A 12,071-nucleotide genomic window follows, 5' to 3' on the forward strand; every position below is an offset into this window, starting at 1 on the left:
GAACAACGCATACTTCAAACTTGGTAATAATAATAATAATAATAATAATAATAATAATAATAATAATAATAATAATAACAATAATAATAATAATAATAATACAACTTTTCTCACAATTTATAACTCAGAACAAACAAAAACAACATTAATTTGGAAGCAGATGAATTCTTCGACAACTGTCTACGAGATAAATAATTCATTGGAGAAATATTGTTTTTACTAACCTAATGGCGCAACTTACATCAGTGTAAATAGAATCGTGGGAATATAGATCCCCACTAAGAACACTAATTTAATTTCACTTTATATACACTGCAGTGGATAAATAATTTGATAAATCTTCGTATAAACTTTAGCACTAACACAATGACAGAAAAAACACGCACCAGTAATATAACCGCGAAAAAACAGCTAATGACGGAACTGAATAGAGTGAAAAAGGAAGCAAAAGAGAATTATATGAATGGCATACTTCAAGAGGGTAATGACCACAAAGGGAAATGGAAAAAGCTGTATTCATATATCAGAAACCAAAACCGCACAAAGCAACTGAAAGAGCTGCCAACTGATTCATTGAGACCTCCCCTATTACCAGAGTAAATGTCCGGCTCCATGGCTAAATGGTTAGCGCGCTGGCCTTTGGTCACAGGGATCCCGGGTTCGATTCCCGGCAGGGTCTGGAATTTTAACCATCATTGGGTGTACGTGTTGTTTTCATCATCATTTCATCCTCATCACTACTCGCAGGTCGCCTACGGGCGTCAAATCAAAAGATCTGCATCTGGCGAGTCGAACATGTCCTCGGATACTTCCGGCACTAAAAGCCATACGCTATTTCATTTCACCAGAGTAAATTACATTGTAATGCGGGATAACATTTAGGGTCAGTCAAAGATTCTTTGACTCACCTACGAATTTCTTATTTTTGACACAAAAGGAAGATGGATATTTTAATAAGCATGTGTGAGATAGATTGCCTCCACGTACGCTTTACTTTCGAGCCCAGACGATGCTACTCTCTAGTGGCAGATTCGCTTACCACGTTCAACATAAGCACGGCCGACTGGATCCCTCGCTGCGCTCCAAGGAGCTATTTAGAGCGACGCATCAAGTCGGCCGTGAACATAAGGGTAGCAGGAGACATCGAGTACTTCTACCCCCTTGCGGGAGAGGAAGTAACTATAAACGGGATCAGTGAAAGTTGATCCCGGTTTATGGTATACTCCGCCGGCTAGGGGGAGTGTTGCAAGCTTGGCTGCGCCTGCGTATTGCTTCCTTCAGGCTACAGGCAAGGGCTCACTTCACATGAGCACGAGCCTTGTTCCCCGGGAGAACGGCGCTAGGTGTTCGACAGATCTTGTCCTGATTTTCACAAAACACAAATTCATATCGTACTCAAAACAACGGAAAGGCACCAGGATAATTGTACTGTACATAAATAATATTGCTTACAGTTCCAAGCTACGTGCTGGAGCCCGGTAGCACGTAGTGACCGGCCGCCACTGCCTATAACTAAAAAGAAACATAATTAAGGAGCTTATATAAAGCTTAAGCATTAAATCATTGCTGATTTTAAATAAAATTTTGTAAAAATGTATAATAGTATAGGCATCGTTAGAATATGTCTTAAATAATATTCTAAGTTCTAAAGGAATAAATGAACTAAATGATCACAACGAGATGGATATGGAACTCTACTTGGTAAAATGAACTACTCTAAAGGTAGGGGCTCAATTTCAGGAGTAATGTGTCATTGGAAACAAATGGATTGGATTTGAATACAACATTGTTAATTGAGTATTACGCACTTTTCACTAATGTCAATTTTTTAAAATTTTACAGTCATTTCGATTCAACATCGATACCAGAAGTGGAATATTTGAGGGCAATGAATACAAATATGTTCAAAAATGTAATTCAAGCAAAATTCAAGAAGCACATACTTGTAAATAAGTTTTTTTCTTATATTCAGTTGATTGAATTGAGAGGTTCATATTTTTTTGAATCGATATCCAGATTTTAATGTTGTTAATGAATGTTCATTGTTGTTTTGTTGTGTATTGCATTGTACCAGCTGTCACCTATCCTGTCACCAGTGCCCTGCGAATATAAATTATTAAAATATAATGTCCCGATATAGCGACTTCGGCTCTGCGAACGTTCCACGCATGGGATTCTCGTGCAGCCAACTGAGCGACCCCGGAAAAAGGGGACAATACATTACAGCGGTTCACTGAAACTGGTCCGGCTCCATGGCTAAATGGTTAGCGCGCTGGCCTTTGGTCACAGGTGTTCCGGGTTCGATTGTTCGATTACCGGCGGGGTCGGGAATTTTAACCTTAATTGGTTAATTTCGCCGGCACGGGGGCTGGGTGTAGGTGTCGTCTTCATCATCATTTCATCCTCATCGCGACGCGCAGGTCACCTACGGGTGTGAAATCAAAAGACCTGTATCTGGCGAGCCGAACTTGTCCTCGGACGCTCCCGGCACTAAAAGCCATACGTCATTTCATTTCATTGAAACTGGTGCCAATGCAAACGTTTCGCGATCTGAAAGACCCCGAGTAACATCATACAGGGAAGATGAGTTCAAATGTGTACAGAGTATATATCAGAGGACTCGTACTGCACCTGAAATTCACCAGGAAGTTAATAGTATGCAAGCAGCTCCAACTCTGTCTGAACACTGCAACGCCGTCTTCGTGAACAAGGTTTAGGGAGGTGCATAGCGGCCAAAAACCTTTATTACATAAACAAAATAAGGTGAAATACTGCAATGGGCACTGCAACAAAGTGTTATTCACGGACGAATCTAAGTTTGAAGTATTTGGAAGCCATCGTCGAATATTTGTTCGTCGACTTCGTGGAGAACGCAGGAAGAGTCAGTGTGTGACACCAACGGTGAAGTGTGGTGGAGGGTCGGTCATGGTGTGGGGGTGTATTGCGGGTGATCAAGTCGGTGATCTAGTGAGAATTAATGGAACATTAAAGAAGGAAGGATGTTACAGGAAACTGATCAATAATGCAGTTTCATCTGGCAAGGCACTTATTGATCGTGGGTTTGTTCTGCAGCTGGACAATGATCCCAAACGTGCTTCTAAATTGTGCAGAGGGTATGTCAATAGAAGAGAGAAATGTGGGGAAACTGAAAAATAGGACTTGGCCAAGTCAGTCACCTGACTTAAATCTCACTGTCCTCTTATGCGATGAACTTTACAGGGAGGTCAGAAAACTGAGGTCATCTAATGTTGAAGGTGTACGGAATAATTTACAGATGTGTTGGACTGCAATATTTGCAAAAACACTGCAAAATATTATCTCCAGAATGCCAAGAGTTAGTGCAGCTGTACTGAGTGCAGCGGGTGGATACTTTGAAGAGGTTAAAATGTAAACCATATTGTACTGTATTCAATGATAGAGAGAGAAAATATTTTTATTTGTCTATTTAGTTTTTACGATGTGTTTGTACACTGAAATAATTTACATAGTTTTTTCATAGGTGACCGAAAAATTTGACCGGTAGTGTAATTTCTAGAAAACATTCTACCCTCGTTCCCTTTCCTCCACATACGCTACCGTATCTAACCATGAAGTCACCGAAGATCAGAGCCACAACCCTACCCACCTCATTAGATTCCCTCCCGTCTTGGCCTCCTTTTTCCATGACGGCTGAAGAACCTACTTCCCCCTCCCTTTTCTTACTCTCACAACCCTGTTTCGCTGCCTTCTCCCTATCTCCTACTCTGTGTATGGCTTTCCAATCTTTCCCTTTCCACTTACCTTCCCCTGCTCTGTAACATTTCCCTATTCCATAACTTTACTCTGCTGTTCTACAAGCAGTGACTCATACCGATTCCTTTTGGGAACGAAACCATTGCAGTTAGTTGTATTATCTCGCGATGAGATGTATCTATGAAACCTCAAGATTTTGTACATTTGAACCCGATCCTTCGACATAAAGCTGAAAAACCTTATTTGTTAAAGAAACATATTTATATACCGTATTGATCTTGCTGTGCTGGAGCTGGATTGTTTCGGTATAAAGGATAGTAATTTGATGTGGCTTTTTATTTTGATATCTATTGAGAATATATTCATTGCCTTATGCCAGATTCAGAAGTACATACTTTTATAATATGCTGGGATGATCTGACTGAACATCTAGGAAAATGCAAGAATTCGTATGTACGAGATATTCATGTAAATGTTTTGCCAACATAAATTAAAAGGATCTTTCCTTTAAGTTACGCCTTATAAAATTTAATAAATCAATAATATACTTGTAAGCAATAAGTCTTGTCAAAATAATATTATCACCAATATAGGCATACATAAAATAGTCTAATTTATGGACTTAAAGATCTCTTACTGTATGATCATAACAATTTTTGCGTTAAACTTCGGTTTGAAGGATGTGAGAACTGCAAATCTAGGTGTCAATTATTTCAGGACATTAAAGGAGAATACTGTTGAGAATTAGACATATTTTAACTGGTCAGCAATAGGAAATTCAGAATTTAAGAAGCGTTTCTTTAGCTTTTATACAGTTGAAATTAAGCTCTTGCCTTAGCGAATGCTGTCCCAGGAAAACTATGAAACTACACAATCAAAATTGTACAAGAAGGAAACATAGTAGAAACTGGTACATTACTCACATTTCCAGCATTGATAAAATTATTAGAAAGTAGCCAATGCTCGTTGCATCCAATATCCTGAATGATATCTTTGTAAATGCGGTAAGCAACATTTCTAATTCTGGTAATTACTTTGTGTTGATTGTTCAAGTAGTGAGTAACCATCATATACTACGAACAAATGGGCATACGTTTTATATGGCATGAAGTTATGCCTGGATTGTTACAAAACTCAAAATTTCCAAGTCTGAATACCACAACGGCCTTTACAAGAAAAGTAGTCATGCAATATTGTCCCCCTTTAATCCATCCCGATGATGAGGCATTTAAGGAAGATATCTTTGCAGATTGTCTTAAAATAACAGTTCCAATCTATAGTGGTCTACTAGATGGAAGCCAGGAAGTTTTCATATAGCGGCCGCTGACCTGAATCATTTGTACCAATTGTATCAAAGCAATCATGAACTGATTGACAATATAATTTTCACTCTAAATTGAAAATAATTATGTACGGTGTCGAATACATTAAAATTTGTATCCAGGACAGAACAACAACTTACTAGAGCTATAGAATCTGTGGTCACTGCAATAATTACAATTCCTATCCAATAACAAATGCTACACTCCTAGTTCTTAGCAAATCATTTTCTACTGTATCTTATTAGATTACTTATCAAGTTAAAATAAAATGGAGTAAGACATTTTGAAAATCAACAATCAACTGATATCTTACTGACTTAAGTCAGATAGTAGTAGCTGAACAGAAAAGGAAATAAATATTAAAAGTAAAATATGGTGTAATCCAGGGATTGATTGTTGTTTGTTGTCCCCTTCCATATTTTGGCAAATTGATCTTCCCATGAACATGCCAGGTAAATTCATATTTTATGTTGACGATATTTCTGTAATGACAGCCGATAAATATGTCAAAAATGTAAATAAAAGGAACAGGACCATTTTTAAGAAATACTTGGTGTAGTTGAATGGGAATTTTTTTGAAGAGGAAAAAAGAAGAAACATATTGATCTAAATAATTTTGAATCACTTCAGTAAAAACAGGAATTCACTCAAGGCTCTAATCTGAACTCTGGTATGCTCATATAGTGGACATTAAAAGAAACTTTCCAAATTATTCAGCAAGGATATCATAAACATATTGGAATGAAATTATTTAGCAGACTTTCTCCAGGACAATAGAGATCATCAATGAGAATACTTAAGAAAATAATATTAACAATATTTGTAGAACATCAGAATGCGAAGAAAAATTTGTGTGCCAATGTAAGGAAATGTAAATACGTAGCCTTGTGCTTCACCAACTACTTTTTAGCTTAAACACATTTTTTGAAAATGTTGCTTCCAGCATTGATGAAATGCTGAATTTGCTAATCTGAATCCAAAGTTTTGAACTACGATATTTTGCTGTTCAATCAACATTGTTAACTGAAACTTTACGTTTTTTAATCAATAGTGAAATTATTTTGTTCTATTTTATACTATTCTAATCCCATTGTGAAATAAATGTTATTTAAGCTACTTAATATACTGTAATTTTTATATGGATTGTTCTAACTGACGAACAACTATTTAGAGAGTCGTATATAAGTGTGGATTCTTGGTGAGAAGGAGACGGCTGTACATATAAATTGACTGCTAGTCACAAAGGATACAAATAAAAGATCAAGAGTGACTGTGCAATTTCAGAAGCTATACTTATTTGAGCAAGAAATAAACGGTGTGTGCGGTTTCAATAACAGTTGCAAATTAGGATGTATCAGTGACTCTCGAAGTAAATTTCATGCTGCGGTAATGAAATGAGTGTTCCTAGCGAGTGGCCTTGTCATGGGCTGTGTTTGGATTCTGACCAATGCTTGTGGGAGTTTGAAAACAGAATTCATGACCCTATGGTTCAGATTACACATAAAACTGGAAATTTCATAGTTATGATCATGATATCAACGAACGTTCATGTACATTTACAAGTTTAGCTCTGCGGGAATGAACCACGTCCTCAAACGAACAGTAATAGATACCAAGATATAAATTTTTACAATACAAAAATATTGCTGCACTGTCATCATTCAATTCAATTTTTATTTATTGTTATAGAAATTTACAGTTGTCATACGTCAAGCTATACCATATATACAACAGAAAACATATATTCTATGGTATATACAAATGAAAATCACACATTCTGATTGAGAGATCATTTGTGGAATACAGGCCCCTATTAATTAAGAGATATTTTAATGACTTTTGAAACTTTTTACCATTCAGACTTGTGATGTCCTTCGGCAGTTCCTTATAGAGTAACATACCCTTCCAGCCTTTTAGTGTGGTGGAAACTCATGTGGTAATCATTCCTAATTCTTGTGCGTTAATTGTGGACCTTACTGTTACTTATAGACAATGGTTTATTGTGCTCAATAAACAGAATAGATTTGTGGAAGAAAGTGTATAACATTATGAGTTATAGCGGTATGCTTGCAAGTACTTCGATTCGGAATCGAAAGATGATCCTTAGAAAATTTATTTTGTGGAATAAAATGTCATTCAAAATATTGACTTGTCACACAACACCAGACAACTCTCCCATGGCTCAAGTGAGGGTATATTACTGCATAGTAGACTTTTAATAGTACATTCGTATCGTATTGATAGCCTACGTAATAAAAAATCCAGATGTTAACTTTTTACAGACATAATTAATATGACTCTTTGAAGACATCTGACTATCTAGAAAAACGCCTGAGAATTTAGGAAAATCTGTTGGTTGAAGGTATGTGCCATTTTGCAGAATACTTATATCATTGCAATCCCTTTTAGGATCAACGTTCACCACATTAGTTTTGTTAGGATTCACCATAAGGAAGCTGCAAGTGAAACATCTGTTGACAAGTTTTAAGGTTGCAATAAGATTTTGTACCATTGATTCCCTATATTTTTCCCAAGTAATAACAGATGTGTCATCCGCATAGGATACAGTGGTGGAGATTACAAGTTCCGGCGTTTCGTTAACGTCCAGAAGTTAGAGAAAATTTCCCAAAATAGTATCTTGGGCAATACCGCTAGTTGTGATTTCAAAGGGAGATCTAACCTTTCTTACCTCCTAATCTATTTATAATTTACTTCAACGCACTGCTTACACTGTTGTAAGTAAGGAGTTAGCAGATGTAAAGTGACACCACGGACACCATAGTGTTCTAGTTTCTTTAGCAATAGGTAGTAGTCCGTGGCCTACACTATGAAAGGCTGTAGACAATTCTAAAAGTACTTAACTAACAACATTATTGTGAGTGGAATTATTTAAAACACCTGTATCGATGTTGAAAATTTCTAAACCAGCCGAATTTCTTTCTGTGTAACTTTTTACCGCGCTTCCTTTCATATGTTTTTGTTTCTTCTTTCTCACAGAATATTCTGTTAATAATTTTTACCTTACAAAGATTTTGTTTCATGTACGTTAGAATATACATCACATAATATCTATACTGGAGATAATTCAGACGCACCTTGACAACAAAATATACCCCAAACGTAGAGAAAGCATTCTTTAAAAAGGTAGTAGCGAGGGCCTTCCGATTCCGGTGTTCCATACCGGTATCCCACTGCATGCAGACTGCTGAGAATGAGGATGATTAGGAATGCAGTTCCGAGGGTACATAGCCATAGTTCAGTAGAAAAAGGTTGGAGGAACACACCCCACTTCAGAAGAGCTTCCTCAGGAGTTCTCACAAATACACCAGCCCTGTGAACAGATATTTCACACATACCTCATTTTCAAACATGGGTACCTTAAATATTCTTCAAAGTTAATGAAAGGTAAACGTGGCATATTAATTCTGTGCTAGGAACGCCAAAAAGTGACTGATGTGGGTATGTTTGGTGATTGGTCGCTTTAGGTTTAGGGTGGTATCTGTATATTCATCATGTGAATGGAGAGATACGCATTAGACATACTAGCTTCATAAGGCAATGGACGATGTAAACGTTCAGAGTTTTCAACTTTTCTATGGCATAATATGACACTTACAACGTTAAACTAAATACAAGTAGTATGAGCTATGTATATTCTAAAACAATGGGTGCTGAGTCAGCATTAGCCCACGAGGTCATTGAGCCCCAGTCGAGTAATAAGGCTATGTCGATTCTGGAATGAGGTCATTGACTCCTAGTTGAGTAGTAAGGTTATGTAGGTTCCGGACCACTGAACGCGGAATAACGTCATAACCTTGCGTACGGTAGCAAGCCTAACCTCACAGACTCCATTGGGGGCCTAATTGGTCAGGGAATTATCTGGTGTGCTTTTTGATCCCTAGGTGTGGTTATGACGCCATATGCATACGTACGAGGGCAAAGCTAAACTCACTGGCCAAATTGGAGTGTTTTTGACCGCTCGGTGAGGTTATGACGTCATACCCTTACGTACGAGGGCAATGCTGCCCTCACGGGCCACTTTGGAGGAGCCGACTCGGACGCCCCCTTGGAGGAGCCGAGTCGGAAAGGTCACGGACCCCTTTGGAGGAGCCGAATTGATGGGGCGTCCACGGAGGAGACACAGACCGCTTACGTAACCTCCAGATGAAGTTAAGGCGTCATTGTGACGTGTTAAACTAAACTTGTGTATGAATGCTAGCATAACCTCACACACAGGATCCCCTTGGAGTAGTCCAATCGGTTAGGTAACTGGTAGTTGAGGTTATGATGCGTTAGCCTAACCTCGCTACGAAGAACACTAACCTAACCTCAGACGGGTTCCCTTGGAGGAGCCGAACTAGTGAGGTGACTTGTAGGTGTGGTTAACACGTGTGTTAACCTAACTTTGGCCACGAACGGTAACCTAACCTCACACAGGCTCATTGTTGTCTCCCCCTTGGGGTAGTGAAGGGGTTGTGACGTAACAAGCGCATACGATTTAAAATTGCATGCTTATCTTTACATAACCGATCGCGCTTGCCTTCTCCTGACAGAGCTGTGACGTCACCGCGTGATAAATGACTATCAGATCCCGCTACAGACATATCAGTGCACTCTAGTGACGACTTCGTGAGTTACTGTAATCAAAAGACTATGAGATCCCGCTAGAGAACCAACAGTGCACTCTCGCCGTGACTTCGTGAGTTACTGTAAACAAATAGCTATTAGATCCTGCTAGAGACATAACAGGGGCGGAATAGCTGGTGCGCTTGTGCGCACGTACATCAGCTTGAGGTACACTCTGACGGTGAGTTTGCAAGTTACTGCAAAACGGATTACTCACGCACTCACAGGCTTTTTTCCCGTCTCCCCCTTGGAGTAGTGACGGAGCTGTGACGTAATAAGTGCAAGCGATTTTAAAAAGCTTGCTTATCTTTACATAACCGAACGCGCAGGCCTTCTCCTGACAGACTGTGATGTCACAGCGTGACAAACGACTATCAGATCTCGCTACAGATATTTCAGTGTGCTCTCGCGGTGACTTTGTGAGTTACCGGGCGATTTAAAAATGCATGCTTATCTTTACACAACCGAACGCGCAGGCCTTCTCCTGACGGAGCTGTGACGTCACAGCGTGGGTGATTTGAAATGCGGACTGCTGGCTAAGTGTGCATAACGTTATAACCTAACGTGTGTCCACTCTTTGTCCCGTTTCTCTACGGCGTTGGGTTTGTGGTGAGATGAATCTGTTAAGGGAAGATAATAAGATGAAATGAATCACATGATAAGTGATAGTAGGAAGGGAGGGGGTAAAACCCGGTAGTGGCACATAGCCTTCTCCTGTCGAATAGCATCGGGAGGTCTGCTCAAGATCTTACGTCTCCATCCGACGGACAAATAACTATCAATAGCGTCATATGCCCTAACTCCATATGAGCACTGCGGAGAGGATTGGAATTTAATCAAGGCTATTTTGGGCACACAATCTAGTAATTAGAAATTGTATACCACCAACTACTTTACCCTGCCAGGCTTAATGACTCAGACGGTTCAGACGCTGGCCTTCCGCCGAAAACATTGAAGGTTAGATCCTGGCTCAGCTGTGTGGGAGGGGGGAGGGCGCCTTCGTGAGTTACTGTAAAGAAATATCCCCTTAGAAACATAACAGTGTGCTCCTACGACGACTTACTGAGGTTGCAGAATAACAACAACTGTTCTTCTCTTACAAGTAGAAGTGTTTGTCACGTAAATACGTGTGTTAACGCATTTCCTTTAAAATCTATCTTTCTTACTAAAGATGCAGCATGTTACAAGTAACCTTTTGTGCGCATGTATATCAGCTTGAGGGCGGCGAGTTTACAAGAAACGGATTACTCACACACTCTGTAAGCCGTGGAGAAAGTAGGATTTCGGGGGGCGGGCGCTCTCTATCTAAAGAAATGACAAGCAGTTCTCCATCCTTCGGATAGGTGTCGTATGCATGGATGCATGACGGATGACATAGGCGCTAATTTATAATCGTTTGTATGTGTGTATTTAGAAGCAAGGGAATACTGTGCGCTCGACATCGAAAAGAGACGAACAACGGTTGTGATAAAAAGAGGACTAGAAGTTCTTCAGCCTATATTTTCATAAAATTATAATGGTGGCGACTAGGAAATCATTGGATAGGAGTGAGGAGGCAAAGGGAATGCAATAAGAAGAACATTTTTCATGTTAATAAAATATTTATTGTGTAATTATTTGCAAAATTAAATAAACTACTACTGGTTATACTACAGTCTTTGTCATGCTGCCCACAAGTTTGTTGTACTCCTTAACATCATACTGTTAAGAGGTAGCATGCTTCTAGAACTGCAATGCTCCTTGCAACATTCAAATTACACAAATTATTTATTGTTTATGGAATTAAGTTTTCAAACTATATTACATAATGCATGTTATGCTTCACAAAGTAGTTGATGCAATTCTTACCTTGATGTCATCCATGTGTTTAGTTCCTTTCTGAATCATTATCAGGAATTGTAAAGAAGGGAAAAAGTCCATCCATACACTGTCTAGTTTACAATCTTTGGATTAGGTCCATCGCAGTCGCATTCGATGTGGTTTTCACTTCGATGCTTGTAATGTCGTCGACAGCGGCTGCATGAAGCTACATCGATTGACATCTTACTTCGGAGAGGTAGGGTGTCCCAAAAAGCATCTACGAAAGGAGCAGCGTACGTAGATAAACATCCTGGTGGTAAACACTGAATCAGAAATTTTTGACATCTGATATAAGGTTCTATGTTTATAGAACATCTTAATAGCCTCACTCACTTGAGTGAGGTAAATAAGATATAGCGTATTAGTTTCACTGGTACGCGAACAGGATGCACATTCACAGTTTTGTTTGTTATCAAGACGATTGTCTGTAACCATGGGTCTTTTTCTTCTGGCCGTTCCATAGTGTACGGTGCAGAAGCACACACTAATGATCATGATGAAGGGCTATCCTCATTTATAGTCTTATAATTA

The sequence above is a fragment of the Anabrus simplex genome, chromosome 2 (genome assembly GCF_040414725.1).
Source record: "Anabrus simplex isolate iqAnaSimp1 chromosome 2, ASM4041472v1, whole genome shotgun sequence".
NCBI lineage: Eukaryota > Metazoa > Arthropoda > Insecta > Orthoptera > Tettigoniidae > Anabrus > Anabrus simplex.